The sequence below is a fragment of the Ailuropoda melanoleuca genome, unplaced genomic scaffold, assembly GCF_002007445.2.
Source record: "Ailuropoda melanoleuca isolate Jingjing unplaced genomic scaffold, ASM200744v2 unplaced-scaffold9839, whole genome shotgun sequence".
In the NCBI taxonomy this organism is placed as follows: domain Eukaryota; kingdom Metazoa; phylum Chordata; class Mammalia; order Carnivora; family Ursidae; genus Ailuropoda; species Ailuropoda melanoleuca.
This window is the reverse complement of record NW_023255368.1, coordinates 140,501-151,073: the sequence shown is the minus strand read 5'-3', so window position 1 is coordinate 151,073 and position 10,573 is coordinate 140,501. Positions and strand designations below refer to the sequence as shown.

The 10,573-nt window shown below is 44.8% G+C and overlaps 1 long non-coding RNA gene across 1 annotated transcript; it reads left to right on the top strand.

Moving 5' to 3' along the window:
* Positions 1-2,233: 2,233 nt before the first annotated feature.
* LOC117800972 lies at positions 2,234-10,192 on the top strand. Its single transcript, XR_004623240.1, has 3 exons — positions 2,234-2,560; positions 7,709-8,168; positions 8,483-10,192. It is a non-coding gene; the product is annotated as an uncharacterized LOC117800972 (long non-coding RNA).
* The last annotated feature ends 381 nt before the right edge of the window (positions 10,193-10,573 follow it).

Below are 10,573 nucleotides of genomic sequence, written 5' to 3'. Positions count from 1 at the left end.
GATTTGAATGTTTTTCCTTCCACCATGCTTCCTCTGTCTTTGCTGGGAAATCAGGCGTCAATTTCTGATCTGAGGTACAGATGAATATGGGACAGGACCATACCACATTGGGGATACCAAGATTTTATTTTCAGGTAGGTTGGACTGCATGGATCCAGGGAGTCATATAAGATTTCATAGTCCCTTGGGTAATGGTAGACAATGAATCACTTCTCAGTCCATCCTTCCAGGAGACAACTGTGATTTGTCCATCTGGCTAGATAGAAGCATTTATGTCAGGGAGGACAGTGCAGGCCCTGGAAGACATTTGGGGTTATGAGTGTCCTCTGAGCTCTAGAGAGGGGAATGCATGCCCTTTTCCCAGATCCACATTCTCCCAAGACACTGAGTATAGCCTAGATTATGAATTCCCTCTGAATCTGTCCAGTGCAAACTTTGCAGAATGGGCCACTCTTCTTCTAGAAGAGTGAAGCCAACAGTCTTTCCCCCTTTTCTCTCTGGTGAGTCCCATTTAAGGGGTTATGGTCAACTCATCTTGAATGCTCAGAGCCTGAGAAACTACTCCCCTCTCCTCCAGAGGTCCCACTGGATGTTGGCCATGGTGGTAGGGCTGAGATCACATCACCTTAGGTTAGGCAGACCTAGGCTACTGTGCCCTACTATACACTAAGCCAATGTATGTTCACTTCTCATGGGAAGTGGTTGGGGATTCCTTCCCCAAAAGAACCTCAAGGCAGACCCCAAAGATTTCTCCTGAATGCACTCTCTCCAGGCACGTGAAACCACAGCTCTACCTAAAGAAACCCCAACACCCAGCAGGGTAACCCAGGTGCAGCCTGAGATATGAGGCAGTTTTCACAAATTAAGCAGGACATTTCTCATTATGCCAGATGGCAAGATCAAGTGACCTCCAGTGCAGGAAGCCACTGCTATTTTTTCTTCTTACCATTCTACCCTAAAAATGCATATTATCCCAGAGGGCAGCTGAGAAATAAAAAATAACAGTTATTATTAATTGAGGCCTAATTATGTGGAGGCTACTGCCCTAAGTGTTTTAAGTTTATCCAACCAATTTTATAGGTTAGGTAAAATTATCTCATTTTTCAGAAAAGGTAAGAGGTGTTCGAAGTCCCTGCTAAGAATGGGTGGAGCCGGTGTCCAAGTCCCAACCTCAGTGACTTCTGTCTCCACTAGACGGCATTGGGCTCTTCTTTCCGGTGTTGGAAGAATAACATCCATTGATGGTTTTGAGGGGAATGGGGGATTCTGGGGACCAATAAACTCTTTAGGTTCTGAATAGAAAGCCTTCTATTCCAATTTGACTGGGACCGCCAGCCCCTGGGAGGGTTCAGTAACATCGTCTATACAAGCCACCATGTTGCTCACTCTCCATGGGCTCTGTTGGGCTTAGAATGCCTTGTTAGTCTTGGGCGTCCATGTCATGAAGTGATTCAGATTCCACAGAGATTATGACAAGCAGACCCAGCAAATCTCTTAGGTGACTGCCCATCCTGAGGCTTCATGACCCTGGCTTTCTTATGCTGAGTAACAATGTGTCTGAAATGGTGATTGTGGTGGTGGTGGTGAGAGCACCATGGCAAGTAGGAAGTGTCAGCAAACAAAAAACAAAATCTCACCACTGATAGAATGTGGCCACATCCAGGGAAATGCCAGCTCAGAGATTAGTGACAGAATTCTTTGGACTCAGCCTGTGTGTGTGTGTGTGTGTGTGTGTGTGTGTGTGTGTGTGTGTGTGTCTGGGGAGGAAGAGGAAGTGGTCAGTAGTCATTGTCTTAACAGGAGTAGTGGCAAAAGCCACAGCTCTGATCAATAGAGCTTCCAGCCCTGATGGAAATGCTCCATATTGCACTCGTCAATATGGGAGCCACGAGCCACATGTGGTTTTTGAGTACTCAAAATACAGCTAGTACAACTGAGGAGCTTTTTATTTAATTTGATTTTAATTAAATTTAAATGGTTACTTGCAACTAGTGCTACTATATTGGGGACTACAACTGCAGACCCGAACATCACACTATACCCCACTGGAAAATGAAGAGACTAGTAAGTGTGGTCTTCTCCTCCTGCAGAGTTTCTAGGGCTGGAAAATGTCCCTTGGCAATTATTAGTGATTCCTTAAGAAACTGAAGCCACCACCCCTTTTTCTTCAGCAACAATGAATCTGATGCAAAGTATAGAGACTGAAGTAAGGTCCTGCTTACATCCCCCTTGTCCTCATCACTGATTTGTCCAGAGCTGGCTCTAATCTCGCCACTTCCATACTATTCTTCTGAGGAATTCCAGCTGCTGCCTACCATTGCTGGAGTGTCTAAGGAATCTGGGAGACTGAGGATATTTATGCCCAAAGAAATGCCAAGCGGCCATGTCTAATCTCTTCCTCCCCATGCCATGCTGGTCTTGAGGGGATTCTGCAAGTCTTGCCAACTCCCCAGGCTTCACTCTAGCAGGAAGACACAACTACTCCTGAAGCATCCTCTGACCTACCTGGGGGTTCCATCATTAAGTGACCCCAACCTGGAGCAATTGGCAGGAACTCAAGGTACCTCCTTTGAACACATATCAGAGTTTACCTACCTCCATGTCTCACCCTCCCTCTGATTCTCTCCTCTTCCATATCAGAACATTTTTATTTAGTGGGCAGTGGAAGCGGAGAAATTACTTCTGACCAATCACCATCCTTCAAGGCCATGGAGTTTGTACTCAAAGGTCCAAGCTTTTAAACTGTTCTCTGCTTTTCTGATCTACCCAAACTTCATTGAGGCAGTAGGTGCCTTGTAGGCTAGTTTAAATGGGAAACAACTAGAAGGCCTAAGAAAGGGGGTGTGTGTGGATAACTAGAAACATTTTATTGTTAATCCTACAAAATATTTTCATGCCATCACAGGCATAGAGATTGAGGCCCTAAGCTTACAGGGAATCTGTAGCAAGATCTAGAAATTCTCTGTCTCCCATTTCAACCTCCCAACAGCTCCTTTTCTTGAAAGGAAAACTACATTAAAATTGAGAGCTCCTTTCATTATCTTCCCATGCCAAGAATCTGGCCTCGCATTTGATTTGATTTGTAACCTGGAGCTTGGCCATGTTATTCTCATCAAGGACCCACCCAGGGTTTCAGTCACCTGGTTGTCTCCCAATCCAGTGTGAATGTTGATATGGGGGAGTTCATTGCCAACCAATGATCTCCAATTCCCTTTTCCTACTTTTCCCTCTCACTTCTATTTCTCCAAGATCCTAAGGAGCCGTGCTGAGTGTCTGTGCTTCTGGGGATGAAACAAACTGAAAATCCCTCTTTTCCCATGCCAAGGTGAAATAAGCCCCTTCTGGTTTCCAAGGACCATTTCTGTTTCTAAAGGTAGCCGTGTCCTACAGAAGCTGAAGGCGCCTCTGTGATCACGAAGACACTATGCAATGGAGTATCATGTTCTAATCCCTCCACCAGGGAAGGAACAATTAGCATTCCCTGGACAGAAGGTCATTTAGACTAGAACCAGTAGAAGCGATAGACCCAGGAAAGGCTGTACGTCAAGAGTGAAGCACTGCAAAGTTGAGTAGGCACACATGTTTTGTCTCTTTCTTGAGTGTGTAGTTTCTTTTAGAGAAATAAAACCAAGAAATCAAGAAAATAGTTCAGCAGCCATTTTCTGACCACCAAGAAGTTCTGTGCTAGGCCTGTCCTCAGGGATGTGCATCCAGCAGGGAGGCTAAGGTCGAAAACACAGTTAACAAAGCAAAATGATGACAAGCTCTTTAAGCTGAGCAGATAGAGTAGTATGATCATCAATATCTCTTTCACCCAGAAAACTCAGGGGGAGCTAAAATACGGTCTCGAACAATTTAAATATGTTTAACCCCTCCGTCGTATTGTCATTTACTCCTTCACTTCTTTAGCTAAAATTTACCGTACACAAGATTTATAAACTCTATGTATATCTGGGTGATTATTTCTTGACTTCTAAATGGAAAGGTACAAAGAATGTCCATTCTGATCCCAGAGAGTGCTATTTTCTCAAGGGAGAGGGAGGGGAAGGAGAGAGGGCAGGTGATGCCCAGGGGAACCATGCTTGACTCCATGCAATACAAACCAGTGGAAATTGTGATTCCTTCAGTTGGAGGAGAGAAAGAAGGATAATCCATGTCACGGAGTCCTTCTCTATGTCACACTCTGCCTGAAGCTATTCCCATAACTTCTCATTTATTTCTCCCAATGTCCTAGGAAGCTTTACTACATCTCTGATAGAATAATGCTTTGAAAAATTGATGAGTTTTTCCTTTTTGTATTTGCTTTTCTCTCTTGGCCCTTTCCTGCTTTCAGTGAGGTAGGCCATTGCGTGTTAGTGGCTTTAAGGGAGGAATATGATAACCAGGAGCAGAGAACGCGGGCATTTCAAAAGCCAAGGCCCTCTGGCAATGGAAATCACTCAAGCCTGATAATGAGACTGAGTAATAGAAGCCACCACCTCCAACTCAGAGCCGTCCCACCAACTAGAAAGATGTTCCCTAGTCTGGAAGAAGGAATCAGAAAAGAAGCAGAAAGAGACAGCATAAATTTTGGGGCCCCCTGTGAAAATGGTCTTACGCCCTTCTCCCTGGGCTGACCTTGAGTAGGTGGAAAAATCCCAGATTCATTTCTGGGATGCCAGGGCAAGAGGACTTCTGATTTGCTGGGTATTGAGGCAGGGAGACAGTTCAGATCCAGAAAATTGGTTATAAGATGTGTCATGCAGTGGTGTGCTAGACCCTGCTAGCAAGAGCTGGTTGGTAAATTTTCAGTAACCTTGTGAGCTGATTGCTAAATCATCTGTAGCTTGAAATCAGCACGATGGGAGTATTTATACCCCAGAAGTTGACAAATGCTATAAATCAAGAGTTACTTCTTTCCGCCCTCCATCCCTCAGAGCTAGTTGTTAGATGTTCACTGATACACCACTGGAGATAGAAGACTGTGTCAGAGAATGTCTACCTGTCCTGTCCTCCCAAAAACGGCTAAGGAAGAGAAGAAAGGGCTCCAGACAGAGTCTCCAGGTAGGAAATGGATAGACCACAGAGACCTGCAGAGGGGGAGGACAGCTCAGTAGATGCCCAAATGATCTCAAGTTGGGTCTTGGAGTGATTCTGTTTTCAAATAAGTCAACTAGTATATAAATGCAAACCTGGGAGGGAAAAAAATAAATCCCAAATTATTTGATGGTACATGTCTTACAGCACATAGAGTAGGAACTCAAAATAGAAATTCTTGCAGAAAAATACATACATCGCACCCCTGCATGTGAAATTTGCACCTGCTACAGCTATTTGACGGATAAGAAATGGGAGGGTTGGTGGGTTTGCCTCACACCAGAATTTCACAGTTTCTAGCTAGCTCCCTGATCTTTGCTACTTTTACCACATGCGGGGAGCCAAAGTTAGGACCAGCAGGACTGGGGGTGGGGGAAGTACCACCCGGAGCTGATATGGGGAGCAAGGCCTAAGGCAGGTGCAAGCCCCCAGAAAGTAAAAATGCTTTCCTAAGTCCCAGCTGAAATCAAGAATAAGCTCCCACACTTGTCTAGTGGAAGAATAAAAGCACATGAAACAGGGAGATGAAAAGGCTTCCTTTGAGGTAGTCAGGTTTTGCTAAATAATTCAGGAGCTGGGTTTGTTGAAGGGATGGGAAGGAGAGATTATTAATCCAGTTGATGACAGAGGGAATGAAAAGACAAGAGGTCAGTGACTAAGAGAGGGGAATGTAGCCATGGCCCAGCGGGGAGGAAGGGACAATTTCAGTGGGATCCAAGCAGCAGGTTCCAGGGTGCTCTGTGTGGGGCCTGAGTGTAACTGGGGTCAGCTCTCAATAAGCCTTTGAGGACAATGGATGAATGAGCTTAGTAAGAAAGAGTAACCATATCCCTACCTGATGGCCCAGAGGAAGATGAATCCACCGACAGGATCTGAAACAGTAAGTCGTCTTCCAGGGCAGAGTGTGCACTCACTCGCCTCCCCCTGCCCTGCCTCCCTCAAAGCACATGCCTACCACTGCAATGAGCACAGTGCTCTAACCAATGCTAGGACAAGGGAGTCAGAGTTCAGGGAGTAGGCCGTGGAATCTTCTAGAACTAAGTAAATGGAACTGCCCGTCCAAGGAAGCTGCTTCTTAGCAAATGCACCCTTCATGCACAGGGAAGCACCCTGGGCCTTGGCTCATCTAAGGAGGGGGCCATACCCTGGCCTTTTTCCTCCTGTTTCCATGGTCTGGCTAAGTTCCCATGAAAGCCTGACCTTTGGAGGGACACTTCAGCATGCAGGTTCTCTAAATTCAAGTGCCCCAGCTATACCGCTCATGAAGGTTATTTTTAGAAAGCAAGAGAGCATCTCTCTCCTCAGAGCTCAGCTAGCATCCAGGTGAGGCTGGGAAGAGGAAGAGTGTGGGGCTCTCAGCTCTGCCTTCACGCGGGCGTAAAATCCACTCCAGACTGGGAGGAACCAAGCAGTGACCCAGGTCCCTGACCCTTGTCTCTTGGACACCAGCCAGGGACAGAAGTGTTCTGGGCCCCTCAGGCTGCCTCTGAGCTGCAGGAGGAAAAGGTAGAGGATGCTCATTCATTCCCACTTACATTTCCCCTCTGCATTGTAATCGTTGGGTCATCTTTCCTCATCTACATTGTAAGTACGTTGAGGGAAGAGGCTCTGCCTTCTGCCCTCTAGAATCACAGTAAGTGCTCAGTAAGTATGTATATAGTTTGATCCCCATGTCTAGCAGACAATGTCCGTATTCTCCTAATTGTTCTCACTACCTTAGGACTACAAAAGAGCTGTGAAAATTGAAAGCAGGCAGCCTAATGCAACCGACAGTCTCCCCAAAAGTAGGATGCAGTTAGGTCTAGCATTGCCCAGATAGAATGAGATAAAGTTGGTTATTTACTACGGTTGTTGATTATCACATTGGTTACTGAACACGTAGTACACAGCTACATCATTAAAGAACACGGAATCATACAGCGGGAAGCTACTCCTCTTTCAAATTTCTTTCCGTTCATCTGTTTAGGTTAAAGACAAAGTCTCTGTTCAGTGCTGGTGTGTCTCTAACACTTTCAACACTTGCCAATCTCCCATTTAAAGCAGCTGTCTTAGAATCAGTGCCTTTTCAGGCAACAGTGTCTAGATAAAATTAACACTGTTTATCATATATTTATTTTTATAGCAAACTTATAATTTTGGCAAGAGAGACTAGTCTCCTATTTCCGATGATAAGGTTTCATATTTTTAAAAAACTTATTTTAAAAAAAGAGCTTGTTTAAAGAAAAATAGTAAGGACTACCACAGATGGAGTGCTGATATTGCAAAAAAGAATGTGAAGGTGTTACTTGAGTGATAGAAGTTTTAGGATGTGACATACATGGTACTAGAAAGAAGACATCCCAGTTGGAACATTCAAGAGCCAGTGAGCCCAGCTTTATGCCTCATCAAGGCAGGCACTGTGTGTGGCGGGTTTGTCCTGATGGAATGAAGTGTCGTGGGCATCACAGGTAATGCCTAAATTTCTATGCACACGGTTTTGGTCTAGAGCAGAGAGCCAGCTGGCCTGTGGCATTTCTGTGGTGACTGATTTTGACCTAAGAGTGGGTATGTGTGACCTAATTTAGCCCAATCAAGTTAAAATGAAGGATTTCTATTTCAAAAAGAAAGTGGCCAATTTTTCTCTCTCCCCCAGGAATAAGAGCACACATTGCCCCCATTCCTCCTGGTTGCCACCTTACAACCATGAAAGAAAGTTTTAGGAGGAAGGCAAAGCTGAGGACAGCAGCACAGAGATGAAGAGCCCAGGGACTTGAGTCAATAAGTGTTCCGTCATTCCATGCCTGGAATCCTGACCCAATTCTCCATGACTTGTGATGGGAGACAGTGCCTCTCCCTACGGATGAAGCCAGCTGGAGCTAAGGTTCCTCTTGCCTGCGGATCAAAGTTCCTACTGATTTCAAATACTTTGAGGAGTCCCAGAGGAGCTGGATACCCTACATGATGCCAGTCGATCCAGAGATGGGGGAGAAGACCAGGTGGCACAGGGCCCCTGGTTCGGGCAATCTGGGACTTCCTTCACACCATTCGCCAGCAATTTCTGCTGTTCTGCTTCTAATTGTTGACTCTCCTTTTGGAAGAACACGGCCAAAGAGGTTGGAGCATTCAAATAACCCAAAGGGGTGGGGACAGACCTCCCTGGAAAGATGAGTCCTAATCTACCAGTAAAACCCCAGACCTTCATGAAACTTCATCTGCAAGGCTCATACTTTCAGTTCTGCCTGGACCCCACTGTGCTCTCCTCCTCCATCATCTTGGGCAGTGAGCAGCTTCCCCTTCCCTTTGTAGTTAATCTTTGTTTTCTAAAACTTTGAGAAGTGTTATCCATCTGCCCCTCTCCTTCTCTCCTCCTCTCTGTCCGTTCTCATAACTATTATTTTCTAATTTTTTAACTATTATTTGGTTCCAGTCTAGGTCCTCGAGCAGCTAAGATCGTCTGCAGTTAAAACTTTCCACGCACATGGTTATGGCCAGGTCTGGAAGAGGCTGGACGTGTGAAATCCCCTGATGAGCGTACACTGAGGACCCACCGGTGGAGGGCAGCGTCACCAAACAGAGAAGCAGCTCAGCAAAGCTCACAGTGCACTGTCACTTTGGTTGTTCTTGAAGGACTGGTCAAGCAAGTAATCAGGAAATCTCCTCTCACAACTCAGCTCTTCCACCAGCTGGCTAGCTATGAGTAATCTTGAGCAAGTAACATTCCCTATATGGGCCTCAGTTTCCTCTTCAACTTTGTGATTTCATGGCAAAAATGAGAAGTGATCGGCAGGTCTTAGACTGAACCCGGGAACATTCTGGGGATACAGACCAAGGTGAGACAAACAGGAGGCTGAAAGAGGAGAATTTCATTTGAAGTTTTTTCCTTCCTTATCCCAGTGGGCTCACATTCAGGCTGTTCCCTCAGACTCCAGCCAGATTTGTCCTTTTTTTCTAGGGAAGGAACTATGGGGACCATGCAAGAGACTTCCCCCTGCTATCTCAGCAGGATGTACTTGCACATGTGATAGACCTTAGGACTCCCTTTAGATGCATAATAAAATAGGCTTCTAGGAGAGGGACTCACTCAGCTGCGGGGAGCAGCCCTACATTGAAGGGAATGAGGAGCAGTGACTCAGCTGACAGTTGTGCTTGCTACATGTTGCAAACCACCCCATATTCCCAAATAAGATCCCCCAAGTTCTCCATGTGTCTAGACTCGTTTAACCCTTAAGGCAGATCTGCCAGAGAGAGAGGTCAACTTATACGCACACACGTGTGGCCATACCAGTTGTTGAAATATTGAAATACATCCATGACGGTTGTAAACAGCCTCTCCTCTCAGCTCCCTGAGCACCTTGCCCCCAGGTTTCCAGGTCCCAGCAAATACTGTAACTTGGCATTAAGCACTGCTTCTAGAAACCAACTCCAGAGCTTATAACATCTATTGTTAGTGTCTTGCTAGAATATTTTGAATATTGTCTTTGATGCACAGTGCATATAGTGCACAGATTATATAGATCAGAGGTCTACAACAATGTTTGGTTGCTAACCCCTAAAAGCAATAAGTGGATAAATAAAATATGGTATATCCACAATGGAAGACTATTCAGCCATAAACAGGAATGAAGTACAACACAGGTGAACCTTGAAAACATTATGATGAGTGAAAAAAAGCCAGACACAAAAGCTACACTAGTATAATCCCGTTTACATAAAATATCAAGAACAGTAAAATCTGTAGAGATAAAAAAAGTAGGAGGCCACCAGGGGCTGGGAGGAGTGGGGTTTCTTTTTGGGGTAATGAAAACGTTCCAAAGTTGACCTTGGTAATCAATGTACAACTCTGAATATACTAAAAGTCATTGAATTGTATATTCTAAATGGATGAATTGTATGATATGTGAATTAAAGCTGTTTTAATAACTTTAGGATACATCCTCCATAAATCTTTACTGGATTTAAAATTATACATACATGCACACACATATATCATTGCATTAACATACATACTCTAACACAAATATAGAAACTAGACTTTTACAGGCTGAGATGAAAATTAAATAGAAATTTTACATATACCACATCTTCTTTATCCATCCATCTATTGATAGACACTTGGGCTGCTTCCGTAAGTTTGGCTTTTGTAAACAATGCTGTTATAAACATAGGGGTGCATGGATCCCTTTGAATTAGTGTTTTTATATATGTGGAATTTAAGAAAGAAAACAAGCAAAGGGGGGTGCCTGGGTGGCACAGCGGTTAAGCGTCTGCCTTCGGCTCAGGGCGTGATCCCAGCATTCTGGGATCGAGCCCCACATCAGTCCTCCGCTATGAGCCTGCTTCTTCCTCTCCCACTCCCCCTGCTTGTGTTCCCTCTCTCGCTGGCTGTCTCTATCTCTGTCGAATAAATAAATAAAATCTTTTAAAAAAAAAACAAGCAAAGGGAAAAAAGAGACACACACACACACACACACACACACACAAACCAAGAAACAAACTGTTAACTACAGAGAACTGATGG